This window comes from Zootoca vivipara, chromosome 10 (assembly GCF_963506605.1).
Source record: "Zootoca vivipara chromosome 10, rZooViv1.1, whole genome shotgun sequence".
Taxonomy (NCBI): Eukaryota; Metazoa; Chordata; class Lepidosauria; order Squamata; family Lacertidae; genus Zootoca; species Zootoca vivipara.
The window spans coordinates 62,512,017-62,529,759 of record NC_083285.1 but is presented as its reverse complement, the minus strand read 5'-3'; the positions used below and the strand labels follow the sequence as shown (position 1 = coordinate 62,529,759).

The window sequence follows — 17,743 nt, the reverse complement described above, 5'->3', positions numbered from 1 at the left end:
CTCCATTTTTTTGGGGGGGGAGGGGGAGGATATATTCATATACACCCTGCTTTTCTGCAAGTGGCATTTCTGTATCACGAACCTCCAGTTGCATACAGCTTAAAATGCACAAAAAGCCAACAGGAAGTGATTTCATTTTTTAAAATTTTTTTTAAAAAGCAATTTTGCCACCCCCACCCGTCCCAAACCCAACAGTTTGTTTATGATGCCTCTTCTGTTGCATCCTTCATTGATAAGAATTGGGGGGGGGAAGGCACGAGGGAAGAGCAATAGGGAGACTCCATATTAGAGCCGATCCCCTAAAAGCCACTTAAATTGGTGCTTGAGTTATATAAATAACCTGCTCTAATCACTCCCCTCCTACAGCTCACACTTGGCGCTTTTCTTGGGAGAGGGGACAAATAGATAAATATATACATATATTTATAATCGGAAGAAACTTATATTGCATAGATGAATGGATTCTTAGCGTTCTTGGGTGTCGTGAAGAGCCAGCCGTTAGCAGAAGCTTTTCAGAGCAAGGAAGAGGGGCGGGGATGGGGAGAGAGAGAGAGCGCCAGAATTTCGGCTCAAACTGGCACCCTGCTTCTGGGGAGGGGGGGGAAGGGGTGTAGTCTTTTGTCTATTTTCCTAGCAGACATCCAAGCGTGTGAATACATCTTTTTAGCTGACAATGGGATGATAGAACAATGGGGCTGTCAAGCTAGCTTAACGTATGTCTGGGGTTGTAGTTGTGTGTGTGTGTGTGTGTGTGTGTGTGTGTGTGTGTGAGTGAGTGTGAGTGTGTGTATTTTTAACAACAACAACAACAAAACAACCCCGTCCCATTTAATTTCCACTAATCTTATTTGTATAGACTGTGAAATGAAGTACACTCCCACTGTTTATCTCTTTAAGGAGAGTGAGTGAGAGAGAAAGATCCGCTATTTCCCTCCCCCGCCCCTCCAACCCCTTTGCATATTATGACTTTGTCTACCAGAACAAAGTTGCGAGGCTATATACCGGCTTCTTTAATTCCAGGAAGGAAACTTGCAGATGCTGAATGCTTAACAGGGGAACATTTTGCTTGGACAAGTGGCTTCTTGTTAGCCTTCCTCAAACTCGTATCTTATTTTGGATCATTTTCCACTTGCTCCACAGTTTCACAGAGATGCTCCTTCAATTTCAGTCTTGGGAATAACAATAAAAAAAGAATCCAGCTGTTCTAACATATGTCAGAATTTCTGAAGACATAACCAATAGCAAACACTCCACTTCCTCTAGTGCCTGCCTTGAAGGGGGGGGGGGGAAACCCACTCAGGGTTGCAAGGTTGCAAAAGATGATTTCTAAAAATTAAAACCTAGGAATGCATTCTCATATCTGCAAAATGGGACTGGGCGGTGGTGTCATTAACCATGGGATCCACGTGTGAATAACGTTATTTTGAAATAATAAAAAGTTAGCTCATTTCATGGCAGTTGGAGGAATGGTTTTGCTTTGCATTTTTAACCTTCACGGTAAGGAGTTTCTTCCAAAGGTTTGTTTATGTGCACAGTAGCGTGATGCTGACTTTGAATTGGGTTGAATTGTCTGTTTCGATCACTACATTCGTGGGAGGTGAATAGGAATAATTTGTGACAGCTCTCAAGCAACTCTGCCAAATCCGACACACAAACGTTGTAGGGTTAAGGGGAGTCAGTCATTTATATTTTGTTTACTGCGTCAGGAAGTGCGTTCAGGATTGCAGCTCAAGATTGTGATCACTGCAAGTGGGAATTGGCTCTATTCGTTTCAGGAATGATGGAAAGATCGGTGTTACAGTTTTGTGTTGCCTGTGTGAGGTGTCCACTGGGAACCTGCTTGCTGTTGTAAATGCATCTGACAACATGGGTGTGACATAAAAGCAGGAGATACTTGTTTATGTTGTGAAGCAAATGATGGATGCCACCGAGGTGTGGTGTTCTACCCAAACTTTATTGTAATAAAAGAGGAAGGGTAGTATTTAAATATGGAGATACCATGATTGGCAATCAATGGCTCCAATCGAGTTAAAAGTTAATGCACCAAGTTAATCATAGCTATCTTTAAGTTTCATTGATTGATTTGGATATAACTGACACAGCTAACTTCAGCTTGCTTGGGAGTCCTAATGGGCATGTTGGTATTGGCTTCGTGAAAGGTGAATTTTCAGTTTCAGGCTCCCAATAGCTGCCTTTCAATTTGCACCCCAAGCAGACATACGACTGGCTCCCAGCTTTATTGAATTCAGAAACTGAGATCTGCATCAAACCTGACAGGTTAGTGAGGACAGCCAAGGCATCCTTCCACACACACTTGTTCCATTTGTAGCTGGCTCCCTCTGTCCCGCCATCTTGCTTTGATCGTTTATTTATTACATTTGTGACCAACTCTTCCCCCTAAAGGAGCTTAGGGCAGGAAACATCAAAATGCTAAAATGGTGTTTTCAAAAAGCAGTGCTACTTCAGTTACCACATGAAGCTTATACTTCATTCACCCAAGGGGCAGGATGGGATTATAATCTTGTTCAAGCACCAACCCCATGCATGGCTGGCATGCTCGTGTGTTGCGGATCACTACACACCACAAAGCTGTCTCTGTCTCATTTAGGGAAGGGAGGATGCAGGGCCTCCCCTTACTCTGCACACCAGTACCTGCCTTGTGTAAATGGGAGGAAACGTGAGGCTTGAACCCTTGACCCAGAGATTAAGAGTTTCATGCTCTGCCGACTGAGCTATCCCAAAAGATCTCTCCCAATGCTATCTCAATGGACCCCCACACATACAACAAAGCAGCCTCTTCCTCTCCCATCCCCTCCAACTCCCTGCACACTTCCAAAATCAGGTTGGGGGTCAATTCTGAGGGGCATAGGGAGAGAGGATAGAAAGTGGCATTTCACCAGCTGAACTACATGCACGGAACATTGGAGCTTAAGGGTAACTAAAATTCTGGGTAGTTCCATTCTATCCTGCACCCGTCTAAGTCAGTTTCTTTAGGTTTTTTCACCCTTCATTATTATTAATTTTACACACACACACTGTGCAATTACTGAAATCGCCGGCTCCCTCGGCCAATAATGCGAGATGAGCGCCACAACCCCAGAGTCGGTCACGACTGGACCTAATGGTCAGGGGTCCCTTTACCTTTTTAAGTTGTGCTCTGCTGCTGGCTGCTGTTTTGTCCTTGTCCCCTAGGGGACAGTTTGTATTGTGGGTATCAGAGTGCATGTCAAGATAATTTAAAGAAGGAACAACCTTCTCTGGGTAGATGATGCTCAGGTCGGTGTGACATTTGTGCTGTAAAGTCCAGTCCAGCTCTCCTTGGTGCGGAAGCTGAAACACTGAACAATCCCCACATTCATTCCTGACAGGTGTATTTCTGCTGAGCTGCCTGGTTGTGGTTGTGTGCACACAAACTCTCACACAAAGTAGTATGTGTGCACTGTATGGAAATTCAGGTTGTGCCCATGCCTATTAGGGCCAGCCTTTGTTTGATTCATCTTATTCAGCCAAGTTAGCTTCTTCAAGGGTTCTCTTGATGCTATCAGTGCTGCAGAATATTGTTCCTTGGCATGCATTAAAACTAAGCAGCCCATCGCTTACCCTTTTTCTACTAAAAGCAAAATTGCAAATTGTTCATAGTCTTTGCAGTCATTGAAGCGCCCCGTCCTTTCGTTTCAAACATTGAAATGTACCCCATTGTGCTTCAACAGACCTTTTAGTTTTCCCTCAAAGCCATTAATGGATCACTTGACAATACTCTATGGAAGCTATCAACTACCAGTCACTAATGTGGGTTTCGAATCAGATTTTAATTGGTTGTTGTTGGCGGTTTTCAATAGTAACTGTGTTATTCCAGGAGTACATGTATGCATATATGTGCTGATTACATTAATAATGATAATTTAATGTGAATGTTTCCTATGCCAGCTCCTTTACTCTTATGGATGATGTCTTTCCATTCTAGTGATGCTTAGCCAAGAGATGCCCAGAGAATAATATGTCTCTTAACACCAGCACTGCTGCTGCTCCCGCCCCAGTTCCTTTGTTGAGACAAAGTGAAAGATTTATTCAGAAACCTTACATTCTTACCCGTGCAAAGGAAAATAAATGTTGATGTTTCTCCCTTGTGAGCTATAACTCACAGTTGTCTAGTGAATCAGATGGGTATAGGCTTAGGACCGACAAAAGAAAGCATTGCTTCTCATGGCACATAGGCCAAAATCACACCATTTCTTTAAACTTTAAATGGTCACGGCTCCCCCCCCCTCAAAATATTTTTGTCAACTACCATTTGTTAAGGGTGCTGAGAGTTGCTGGGAGGCCCCTATTCCCCTCACAGTGCTACACTTCTCAAGAGCTCCCTGTGAAGAGGGATTGGTTGTAAAACCACTCTGTAAGTTGTAGCTCTGTGAAGGGAAGAGGGCTCTCCTAACAATTCACAGTACCTTTAGGAAACTAGAATTCTTTGGGGGAAGGCATGACTGTTTGAAATGGTATCACAGTGCTTTAAATATCTAGTGTGAATGTAGCCAAAGTTAACTGTGATATTCTCTACCATAGTGAAGACTCACTAGATTAGGTAAAGGGGACCCATGACCATTAGGTCCAGTTGTGACCGATTCTGGGGTTGTGGTGCTCATCTCATTCTATTGGCCGAGGAAGCCGACGTACAGCTTTCAGGTCATGTGGCCAGCATGACAAAGCTGCTTCTGGCGAACCAGAGCAGCACATGAAAATGATGTTTACCTTCCCGCCGGAGCGATACCTATTTATCTACTTGCACTTGGACCTGCTTTTGAACTGCTAGGTGGGCAGGAGCTGGGACCGAGCAACGGGAGCTCATCCCGTCGCAGGGATTTGAATCGCCGACCTTCTGATCGGCAAGCCCAAGAGGCTCTGTGGTTTAGACCACGGCACCACCTGCGTCTAGTGAAGCTCACTAGATTAGTTGCCGTTTAAAACCTTTAAAAAATGGATTAAGATGAATTAATGGAGGGAGGTTTAACTATGGTAGGGATGGAAAACGTCTGCCCTGGAGCCAAATACCTCTCTATCTGACCCTTGGGACTCTTCACAAGCCACACCTCTCCTACCAGGTCACACCCCTCACTTGCCCTGCTTCACAACCTCCTCGAATGTTTTTACCTGGCTGGAATATATCTGATGTTGCTTCTAAGACCTTATAACTGTGCAATAATAATAATAATTAGGGGTTCATTGCAATTGATCAATGCAGATCTCCATGTGCTACTTTTCGGCACACTAGTTTCTGTGCATAAAAAGGTAAAGGTAAAGGGACCCCTGACCGTTAGGTCCAGTCGTGACCGACTCTGGGGTTGCGCGCTCATCTCGCATTATTGGCCGAGGGAGCCGGCGTATAGCTTCCAGGTCATGTGGCCAGCATGACAAAGCCGCTTCTGGCGAACCAGAGCAGCACATGGAAACGCCGTTTACCTTCCCGCTGTAGCGGTTCCTATTTATCTACTTGCACTTTGACGTGCTTTCGAACTGCTAGGTTGGCAGGAGCTGGGACCAAGCAACGGGAGCTCACCCCGTCACAGGGATTCGAACTGCTGACCTTCTGATCAGCAAGCCCTAGGCTCAATGGTTTAACCACAGCGCCACCTGGGTCCCACATACGTGGGCAAATCAAGGGATGCGGGTGGTGCTGTGGTTTGAACCACTGAGTTTCTTGGGCTTGCTGATCAGAAGGTCGGCAGTTTGAATCTGTGCAACGGGGTGAGCTCCCGTTGCTCTGTCCCAGCTTCCGCCAACCTAGCAGTTCAAAAGCATGCCAGTGCAAGTAGATAAATAGGTACCACCGTGGTGGGAAAGTAAATGGCGTCACCGTGAGCTCTGACACTCGTCACGGTCCTCCATGCACCAGTAGCGATTTAGTCATGCTGTCCACATGACCCAGAAATCTGTCTGTGGACAAACACCGGCTCCCTCAGCCCAAAAGCAAGATGAACGCCGCACCCCACCCATCCAGGGCTCCTTTACCTTTAACTTTTTACCTTACATGGGCAAATGATTTGGAGTGCTCCAATATCTTCTTTGGGAGTGACTAAAGTTGTGTTTTCCTGCAAGCTCTGTAGTGTATAACAGAGCTTGCACACCATTCCCTTGAAACAGACGCACATTGTGTTTTCCACGTTCCTGAATGCTTAGCTTTGGAGCATGCAGTAACCACAAACACTCCCCTTTCATGCTCATTGGGCTTACCTTCCAAGTCCCGGACTGCAGAATCCGGGACTAGCAGCCGTGTGACACCAGAAGTTGCGTCGACGTAACTTCCGGTATCGCTTTGCCCTTCTATGGGCACCAAAAATGGCCGCCGCTGGCTTCGAAAGTCGCTTGTACGCATGTCAGGAAGTCCGTCGACGCAATTTCCAGTGTCGCTCCGCCCATCTATGGGCACCAAAAATGGCCGCCGCCGACACCGGAAGTCGCGTCTATGCACTTCCGGACATGCGTAGATGCGACTTTTGAAGCCGGCAGGAGAAAATAACGGAGAAAAATGGGAGACGAAGTGATACGGGGGACCACCGGGAAAAGGTAAGTAAAATCGGGGTTTTCCTGGAGAAAACGGGGTACTTGGCAGCTATGTCATTGGGTGTCTCTAGGATGTGGAAGACAGGGACCCTGCAGGGACCCTGCTGCAGGAATAGTAACTTCTCATTTCTCATTGAAATCCCTGTAACCTCACTTCTCATTGCGAGAAGTGAGGTTAGAGGGAACCAGACAGAGGGCCTTCTTGGTAGCAGCACCCGCTCTGTGGAACGCCTTTCCATCAGATGTCAAGGAAATAAGCAGCTATCTTACTTTTCAAAGACCTCTGAAGACAGCCCTGTTTAGGGAAGCTTTTAATATTTATTGCTGTATTGTTTTAATACTCAATTGGGAGCCGCCCAGAGTGGCTGGGGAGACTCAGCCAGATGGGCAGAGTATAAATAATAAACTAATAATAATAATAATAATAATAATAATAATAATAATAATAGTAACCCACCAAGTTGTACCACTGGTCTGTTTATATTGTCCTGCAATAAAGTGGCCCAAAATGTACAGAGCCATTTCCACTTACCCCAGACTTTGGCCCACTTAATAATACATTTAGTGCATTTTACAAGTACAGTGGTACCTCTACTTACGAATTTAATGCGTTCCGAACGCACATTTGTAAGTTGAAAAAAAATTGTAAGTCGAATCCCATAGGAATGCATTGGGAGAAAAAAATTCGTAAGTAGAAGCAACCCTATCTAAAAATTCCTAAGTAGAAAAAATCCTATCTAAACCACATCCAAGATGGCGGACAGAGCTCCATTCGTAAGTAGGAACATTCGTAAGTAGAGTTATTCGTAAGTAGAGGTCCCACTGTATTCAAAGCACTTCACATAGATAGCACTGGGAAAATCGAAGATAGGCAGAAACGATGGTTCCTACATGACAGATGGGGATGGAGGCAGTGGGGTGGAGAGCCTAAATTCAAAGAGCGCAACTTGCCTAAGGCCACCTTGTGACTTGGTAGAGAAGGTCAGATTTGAAGTAGGGAGTTCCTGTCCAGCATTCTTAGGCTCTATGCAATGCTGCTTCGCAAATTTCTTCGCTGCTAAACAATCCACAGGGAACTTTATAAGAGTCTTCATTTAAATGCATTGTTCCCCATTCATAGTGGAGACCAGCTAGCTGTTGTGGATGGTTCAGCTAACAGTGATCCATTCGAAACAGAAAGCACCCAGCTGTTGTGCATCTGTCCACCCTTCCTTGTGCTCATCGTTGTTCTCCGTTTAAACCACATTCCTGGCTAGCTATTTTGCCAGGCTGTTGCTGATCAGTTCCCTCATTTAAACCGCTGAGCCATTAACCAGTTCTCTAAGCGTATTTGTCACTTGTGCCTTCTCTCATACCGGGATGATCAACATGTTGAGGAGAGATCTTTCTCTTCTTTCTGAGTTGGTCCCTGCGTTGAGCTGACACCCAGAATGGCTTCTGTAAGGAAGTTCAGAACAACTTTAGAGATTGCTGTTCAGTGATAGGCATCAGCTATACAAAACCTTAAGCAGGAATATCCCATTGCAGCTCTGCTGAGTCCCATAACTCTTCAATCATCTGCTCAGGGCAGGCTTTCATTTCAGTGTCACTTCCTTCCCCAGGAACCAGCACAAGGTGAGTTAAGAATGACTGTCTCCTTTGAGGGCATCTCTGTTGACCTCCTAAGTTCCTGTTGCTCATAAAGGTTCATCTTGCTCAGGATCTGTGCTTAGAGAAATGGCTAGCTGGAGATATCCAGAGTTGCAGTTCTTCTGACTTGCTCCTTCCCCAGCAGCAGTGCGTAATTGTTGAATGTGCTTTACTGTCTTAGGCTGTAGGCATAGGATCCACAGCAAGCTGCCTACTCTCCTAACCTCACTGAGCCTCTGATACTCTGAACATACACCAAATCAATCCACATTGAAAGGAAAACAGTAGATAAATTGCCATATTTCAATATATTGTATGATCTTTGAGGTCTATTTTATGCCCGTGTTAAGGCTGCATTCAACAGTGGTGCCCCCTCTCCTAGAAAGGTGCCTTAGAAACATTCACAAAGTGACTTAAATAATACAGGGAGACTCCGAAGAGAAAAGAAATCCAGATAACCTTTTGTTGAGGACTCCCCACAGAACAGTGTACGGTTTAAGAAGAAAGGGGGAGAGAAGTTTTGTCTTTCTTACGTCAGGCCTTGTACATAGCAGGGAGACATTCAACCAGACATATACAGAAAAACTCCCTCAGAATTACAAAGCTAATCATAGTATGTTCTACCTCAGCGGACATCATGCCACTATGCCTGGTTGCTAAGCAAAACCACTGCTGCCATCTTGGTTATCTGCTTTAGTGATAACAGAATTAACCCTCGAATGAATAATCTCCACTGTTGCACTTTCAACAAGATAGACCATTAAACCATCAAGTCTAATATTGTCTACTCTAACTGGCAGCAGTTCTCCAGGTTCCCAGGAACAGGGGCTGGGCAAGGGAGGGGCAGGGGGCAGGCTGCCCTGGGTTCCATTTTTTGGGGGGGTGACAAGATGGCACCCCCGGTGCGGCAGCGCGAACCGCCACCATCACACCGCCGCAACTGTGAAGGGAGGATCCTTCGCACATGGCTGTACCCTCTGCAGCCACCTGTATGGTGCTCGAGCGGAGCCATAGTCAAACCGCTGGCGCATGTGTGGTGTGCACCGTACTTACAGCACATGCACGGCGCCACTTAAGCACTGTATCAATGGCGGCGGTATCCTTCCATGGCGGTGGGAATTGGATCTGTCCACTGCCGCTGCCTGTACGGCTACCGTGCAAGTGGCAGCCCGTACGGACTGTGCATGGGCAGCATCCTGTACGGTCGCCGCACATGCACAATCCATATGGGATGCTGCTTGCATGGCGTCTGTATGGGCTGCCGCACATTTGCACTCCACAGAGGATGGCGCTCACGCAGCAGCCAGTATGGATGCCGTGCAAGCGGCAGCCCATACGGACTGCGCATGTGCGGCATTCCGAACGGAGTGTGTACACACGGGATGCCTCACATGCGCAGTCCGTACGGGCTCCACCGCCCCGGGTGCCGGGGAGGGTTCCTCCGCCACTGCTCAGGAACAAATATTTCTCAGCCCAACTACCAGAGATACAATTTTCCTGAGTTCCTGTCCTGTAATTTAATTAAATTATAATAAGGGTTAATCCAGCCATGTACAGCAGGCAAAACCAATCAAATTCAGATTCAGAGCCCCAAAACAGTCTTAGCTCAGGACTGGTGAAGTGATCTATGTTCCACTTGCTCTGAAAGTTTGTCCCCCACAGATGCATACACGACACTTTCTATATCTCAGCATGTTTCTAAAAAGTTCCTGTTGTGAGATTAGAATGCCTTTTCTAAGTAAGGTTTGGTTCCTCCTCTTGACACCTCCATTCTCATTTTTAAATATATAAGCTTGCAAGCTGTACCTCGAGAGCTGAATGAGGAAGGGGGTGGAGGGGGGAAATAAAAACAAAAACAAAAGGAAGTGGCTGGTTTAATATTCATATGTGGGTCTTCTACTTTCAAGCACAACTTGCACTTGGCTACTTAAGAAGTCATTCAGGAGTGAATCAATAGTAATTACTGTAATCAGGAGGGCTAATTAGCTGACGATGCCGCTGATGGAAAGTTCATTGCTTTACAGCCCTTAAAAACACCTAACTTGATGAAGCCTGGAGGCAAGGAGGGCGCTGTAAATGGAGAGGCTTGGATTCTGATCTGCTGCTCTTTTAATTGAAACAATCCTGGGCTTGGGCTACGGACTCCGGCTTCGTTCACGCAACACTTTTCTGACAGCTAAGATCTTACCAGTGATGCAGCAGCAGTTTTGGTTTGTATTCCTGGGCACAGGCATTCTGGGCAGTGGTTATAACTATGGTGTTTTGTGGAGGGAGTGCCACTCTGCCTGTACTGAGGAAATAACAATAACAAACACTGTGGCTGCTGCTGAGTTGAAGCTGGATTCGGATACTGCTCATCTACCCCAAGATATTACACCCGTCTTTTAACAGCCCTTGACATGGCTTAACTATTCCATTTGTGGAAGGACCTCCAAATTCATTTGCAGGCAAAATATGAACTCATCCAGTTTTGATGGAAAGGTTGTTGTTGTTGTTTTAAATTCCTAGAAATTCCTCATTTCCTTCATCTGAGAAAAGACCTCGAAGTTGCTGTCCACCTACATAGTTGCCATCTGTGTAGAAGAACATAGCTAGCTAGATAGCTAGAGAGACAGGCACCACGAGGGTCATCTAGGCCAACCCCCTGCAATGCAGGAATCTCTTGCCAAACATGGGGATCGAACACACAACCCTGAGATTAAGACCTGCAAAGTTTGTAGAAGTACAAAAACAAAAACCCCTGTTTGGGTTGGGTTGGGGAAACCTAAGGAAAGAGAAATTTAATGATGACTCATGGCGCTGAGCAGGGAGGAGAATGGAATAGAATCATACCTGTCAACTCCCGAATTGAAAAATCCGGGATCAGCAGCGGCGCGGCACCGGAAGTCGCTTCTACGCATGTCCAGACATGTGTAGAAGCGACTTCCAGTGCCGGCGCTGCCCTATTTCCGTTGCCCAGACATGGGCAGAGCGGCACCGAAAGTTGCTTCTACGCATGGACATGCGCAGAAGCGACTTCCGGTGCCGCTCTGCCCAATTTCCGGTGCCCAGACATGGGCAGAGCGGCACCCGAAATCGGTTCTGCACATGTCCAGACATGCGCAGAAGGAGCCTCCCTGGCTGGCAGGAGCTGCTTTGAAAATCCGGGGGAATTACGGGATATTTCGCCATTCGGGATAACAGCGGGAAACGGCTTTAAAAACGGGGGTTTCCCGCGAAAAACAGGAAACTTGGCAGCTATGAATAGAATATATCGGAAAAGGCTGACCAGCACTCTGAACATATGAAATAACTTGAGATGTATGTGTTCCCGAGGGGAAGTCCCATGTACAGCGGGCGGTGGCTGCCTCTCTTTCTAAATGGTGCCTCAGAATTTATTATGGATGAACTCTTTATGGTTTTCCAAATGCTCGGGAGGACCACAGCAGCAGAAAAGCTTTTAATGCCACGTGGTTGGTGAGAGGGGTTGTTTCTGACAGTCACATCGGTGAAGATTACAGAGCAGAAAGGCACTTCCTGGTTTTAATCGAGTGCTCGGTTTTCAGGTGATTGAACCATCGTTTCCAGAAGCAAAAAAAAAAAAAAAAAGCCATTCCTCGTTCTCTTGGTATCATTAAAGACGACCAAGTGCCGGTTCTTATTTATCTCTGCGATGGCTCCCTTATAACTGTTTTACTGCTTCCCACACATCAACGCGTTATGTCAGCTGTACGAAAGGTAACTAGAAATGGCAGCTGGTGAGAAAGAGTGTCGCCATGCCTGGAATGGCTTGGATTATCAGGGCAGCAGGAGTTGCTGGCACCGCGGCCCAATTCTACTTGACCTGCCGAACGATTGGCTGCTGGGGAGAGCGATGAATCACTAAGAGTTCACGAAACACGGCTGCTGGCTTCTCCACAGAGGAAATGAAAACCAGGATTCCCCCTCCTCCTAAAAACTGCCAAAGTGGTAAAACTTAAAGGGTTGTGTTTGCTGTTTCCTCTTCTTTCCCCCCTTTCTCCTGATTACGTCATCTCTCTCTTCACAGTTCGTTATTCGCTTAAGGAATTTTCTGCCGCTAGATGCACGACGCTATTAGGGTGAAGTCAGATGTAATACTGGACTTAGAGCAGGTTATCCACCAACGATGAGAATCTAGCTTCCTTCACAATTTTCAAAACAGGTTACAGGGTCGGGCATCCATCCTGACGGAATGGAGGAGAAATTAATTCAGTTTGCATTTAGAGGCGAACCTATTGAAGTCACACTTTTATCACACAGCACATGAACTTCAAACACAACCCTCCTTCTAAATCCACATTTCGTTGAATGTTGCAATGCAATGCCTGGCATGCACCGGTGTAAAGTGTGCCTAAAAATGCACACATTAGTGAAAATAAGATACAAAAATGGCCTTATATTAGGCAAAATTGCTTTGCGGAAATGTGTACGTTAGGAGAAATTTGCACTTAAATGCTTATGAATTTTCATGAGGACTTAAAAAAATACAGACTGGTGTGGAAATGTGGAGAACAGAAATGATAATTCTAGGAAATGAGAGAGAAACTTAGAGAAAAATGATATTGGTCAGATTTGCCCATCCCTAATCCTAGCCCTCAGGGGTGGAGGAGAATTATTTTTTTAATCTAGTCATGCAAGTTGATATACAGGGGTACCTCAGGTTACAGGCTCTGCTAACCCGGAAGTAGTACCTCAGGTTAAGAACTATACCTCAGGATGAGAACAGAAATCGCACATCAGCAGTGGGAGGCCCCATTAACTAAAGTGGTACCTCAGGTTAAGAATGGTTTTAGGTTAAGAACGGACCTCCAGAACGAATTAAGTATGTAACCAGAGGTACCACTGTAATTTGCACCTTATGGACTAATCAGAACACAATAATTATTCAGATTTCAAAGTTCTCTGAATTTTGCAATAAAGTTCTCACCTAAAAAAATAAATAACAAAAGCTTTTAAAAGCGCATATTTCAAGATCAAATTCTCTTTTTTATATTTAGAAATGCACACTTTGAAATAAAATATGTATTTAAATATGAATCTTCACACGGATAAAAGGTCCTAGAGCAGGGCAGTGGCTTTTGGAAGGTTCCCATTGGCTAGGCTCATGTTTTGGATTTATAAGATCCCAGTAGCCAGCAACTCTTGTCCAAAGGCCTTCTGACAACAGGATTTTGGATAATTTTTTCCTTAGTCTTCAGAAAACTGCCATGCCAGCAGTCAAGAGTACGGCATACAGGGGCAGAGGAACAAACTGCCCCGCTCAGTATAATAATAATAATAATAATAATAATAATAATAATAATAATAATAATAATTTTTTATTTATACCCCGCCCTTCCCAGTCAAGACCGGGCTCAGGGCGGCTAACAACAAATAATATCAACACAAATATAAAAGAAACAATTCAGTTAAAAACAACAGAATAATACAATGTTAAAATTCAATTTTAAAATTAAAAATCTACGAATAGGATAAAACCATTATAAATAAAACCTTAGGGGAGGGTAACCGTGGGGTCAGACTGCGTCAGTCCGAAGGCCAAACGAAACAGCTCTGTCTTGCAGGCCCTACGAAAAGATGACAAATCCCGCAGGGCCCTAGTCTCCTGAGACAGAGCGTTCCACCAGGTCGGGGCCAGTACTGAGAAGGCCCTGGTCCTGGTCGAGGCCAGCCTAACCACCTTGTGACTCGGGATCTCCAATATGTTATTATTTGTGGACCGTAATTTCTTCTGTGGGTCATACCGGGAGAGGCGGTCCCGTAGGTACGAGGGTCCTAAGCCGCATAAGGCTTTAAAGGTCAAAACCAGCACCTTGAACCTGATCCTGTACTCCACCGGGAGCCAATGCAGTTGGTAAAGCACTGGATGAATATGATCCCGCAGCCGGGACCCCGTAAGGAGCCTCGCCGCGGCATTCTGCACCCGCTGGAGTTTCTGGGTCAGTTTCAAGGGCAGCCCCGCGTAGAGCGAGTTACAATAATCAAGCATTGAAGTCAGCTTCAAATGTACAAAGCCATTTCAAAAGACTCTGAACAGCATATTGACAGACAAAGTGGAAAAGGAGAGGTGTGTTGAACAATAAGGGAAACCTGAATATGTACTCTTGCAAACGCTGTTGTCGACGAAGAAATAGGAGGGCGGTCAGTTTTGCTTTTCCACGTTGCGCTATTCTACTCAATTGTTTTTTGACTCTCACATATTTTGCTGTTCGTGCGAATATATTCGACTTGGTTCTGCTCGAAAACAATTACCCAGAAAGCACCACAGATAACCCAAAACAGCAAGGCGCAGATCGGAAATGCAAAGAAAGCGGGAAATCCAAGGAAACCTGGTTTACAAACTGACACAGGAGGAGCCCACGTGACCCCATGCTGATCAGTTGCAAGACAGCTTGGAACGAGAGCGAAAGACTTTATGGAAAAGGCGGGCAGTGAGGGGATTTTGAGTGAAGTATGAGAGGTGGCTTCGCTTGGGAGGGAAATGCGTAAGGTTGGACCGTTTAATGCCTTTGCAATGGCTGCTTTGATGAGCAGGGGCGATCTTGGGGAAAAGGCCCTTCTGAACTTTGCTCCCTGGAGGAGGTCCTCTCAGCTGGAGTTGCCAGGGACTGAACATGACATTTATGCATGCAAGGCATGCGCTATACCACTGAGCTGTGAGCACTTTCTGAAAGGGCCAGCCCCTTTTGCCTAATTGCCTAGTCTTATCTGGGTATGCGATGGCAACCCTTCTTGTGAGGCTCATAAATTGCCATCTCAGAGGGGGGTGGCAGGGAGAGCTTCCCTTGCGCAATGAACGAGCAACGTGTGTGCTGACCCAAAAGGCAGCATCAAGACGTCGGGCAATCGTTGATGACACTTTGAGGAGGAAAGTAGATCAGGAGGTTTATCGCTGGCAAGCATTTTTGTAAGAACGGACTAAACAAGACAATGGCAATGGAAAGGAAGGGAAGGGAAGCAAATTAAAGAGGAATAGGAGCAGTTAAGCTCCTGACCACGAGACAGAATAACATGGGTTCAAGCACGTTATATTCCTGCCTTGCAGGGGGTGGGACTAGATGACCCTCGTGGTCCCTTCCAACTCTACAGTTTCGTGATTCTGCATATGTTCATTCATAAGTCTGCCCTATCCCATTTCTGCATTACAGTGGTACCTCAGAATTCAGAATGGAATCTGTTCCGGAAGTCCATTCGACTTCCAAAATGTTCGGAAACCAAGGCACGGCTTCCGATTGGCTGCAGCTCCTGCAGCCAATCGAAAGCGGCAAAAGTTGTGTCGGACGTTTGGGTTCCAAAGAACTTTCACAAACCGGAACACTCACTTCTGGGTTTGCAGCGTTTGGGAGCCAAAACATTCGACTTGCAAGGCATTTGGGATCCAAGGCACGACTATATGTGATTTTTAAAAATGCATAAAACCCTTATTTAACAATTATTTTTTAATGTATTTTACGCACAAAATACACATTAATAAGTTTATTTTGTACACATGGCATTGTTTCTTGGTATTCTAAGACACCTCCATGCTGTGGTCAAACTTAGTAAGATCTGGGACTGGAACTGTTATAAACCAAATTTAAAAATTCCTTCCAGTAGCACCTTAGAGACCAGCTAAGTTTGCCATTGGTTTGAGCTTTTGTGTGCATGCACACTTCTTCAGATACACAAAGAATGCATGCGCATGACAGCTCATACCAATGACAAACTTAGTTGGTCTCTAAGGTGCTACTGGAAGGAAGTTTTTTATTTTCTTTCAACTACGGCAGATGAACACGGCTACCTACCTGTAACGAGTGTTATGAACCAGAGTTGGATCTAATAAAAGCTATCCAGTGCAGTCAGGTATTAGTAAACCGTATAGCCAGCGACCAGTTCCTCAATAGTGCCAAAAACAGCAAATGGCAATCAGATTTCTTAGAGCCTGCGGCAGACAATTTCACACATGCCAATCTCTATTTTTCCTCTCATTCTGGGACAGTTAAAGATTCAAAAAGTAACAGGAGGAGGGTGAATTGATGTCCAGAATTCCCCCCTACACTCTGGGATGTTCCTGTTGCTTCTAGAATGCCCGTGGTGACTGCATATCTTCCAGACGGGTGGTGTTTTGTTTTGTTTTTTTGCAGCATGATGGTAGATGATTAAGAAATATGTCAAATGAATAAATGCGCTGGTTTCGGTTATAACCATTTTGCACATTTTCTGGAAAAGCAAGGTATATACATTTTTCGGATATATTTTGGAGATTCTTGCTCAGATGCAATCCAAGGGGGATAACAGGAGCCTTGCATGTTGTTGTTTAGTCGTTTAGTCGTGTCCGACTCTTCGTGACCCCATGGACCATAGCACGCCAGGCACTCCTGTCTTCCACTGCCTCCCTCAGTTTGGTCAAACTCATGTTCGTAGCTTCGAGAACACTGTCCAACCATCTCGTCCTCTGTCGTCCCCTTCTCCTAGTGCCCTCCATCGTTCCCAACATCAAGGTCTTTTCCAGGGAGTCTTCTCTTCTCATGAGGTGGCCAAAGTATTGGAGCCTCAGCTTCACGATCTGTCCTTCCAGTGAGCACTCAGGGCTGATTTCCTTAAGAATGGATAGGTTTGATCTTCTTGCAGTCCATGGGACTCTCAAGAGTCTCCTCCAGCACCATAATTCATAGACCATAATCCTCCAGCACCATAATTCCAGCACCATAATTGCATAGACTGGCCAAAATTCTCAGTAGGGCTGCAGACATCTCTACCAATTTTGATAGTATGCCAGTAGCCTGTTACATCGCCTGTTTGACATTGTGCTGGTGATGATGATTTTTAACCACAACCACTCGATGCTTTCAAAGAAAATTACCTTTTAATGGTTGGGGGTTTTTATCTAATGGTACATTTTTATGCTCTTCCCATAAAAAAAAATTTAAAATTATACAATACATTCGGTTACATTATTGCAGTATAATATGCTAAACAACTTGTGGCCATTATAGTTAATGAAAATGTTTATGATGATTAATTTGGAGCTGATGGAATTAAAGAGAAGCAGGAAGAAGGGAGAAAACGGCCATGGGGAATTGGGGGAGGCCAAGTTTGATTGGCTAATAATGTTTGGTGATTCATACACACATCCCAATAATTAGTGGGTGCACTAGGGAACCTAAGCCCCACCTGTTTTCCACTGTGCCACATGTGCCTATTTATTTTGGTGAAGGAGACACAATCTCTTGCTTATCTTTCTGACCGAAATTGGTGGAAATTTGGCTGAATCATGCCAACTGTATTTCAGGGATGAACATATGATATTAGTATTTCAGAGCCCAACGCAATAAGAGGGATTCAGAAAGGTGGGTAGGTGAAGATACCTTTTCCAAGTTGTCCACAGCTACATAGAATCATAGAGTTGGAAGAGACCACAAGGGCCATCCAGTCCAACCCCCTGCCAAGCAGGAAACACCATCAAAGCATTCTTGACATATGCCTGTCAAGCCTCTGCTTAAAGACCTCCAAAGAAGGAGACTCCACCACACTCCTTGGCAGCAAGTTCCACTGTCGAACAGCTCTTGCCGTCAGGAAG

General features: G+C 45.3%; 1 protein-coding gene across 8 annotated transcripts in view; it reads left to right on the top strand.

Annotated features, from left to right (window-relative positions):
- Nucleotides 1-17,743, top strand: part of CELF2 (CUGBP Elav-like family member 2) — a 494,364-nt gene that overhangs the window by 145,214 nt on the left and 331,407 nt on the right. The gene's annotated exons all lie outside the window — the stretch shown is intronic.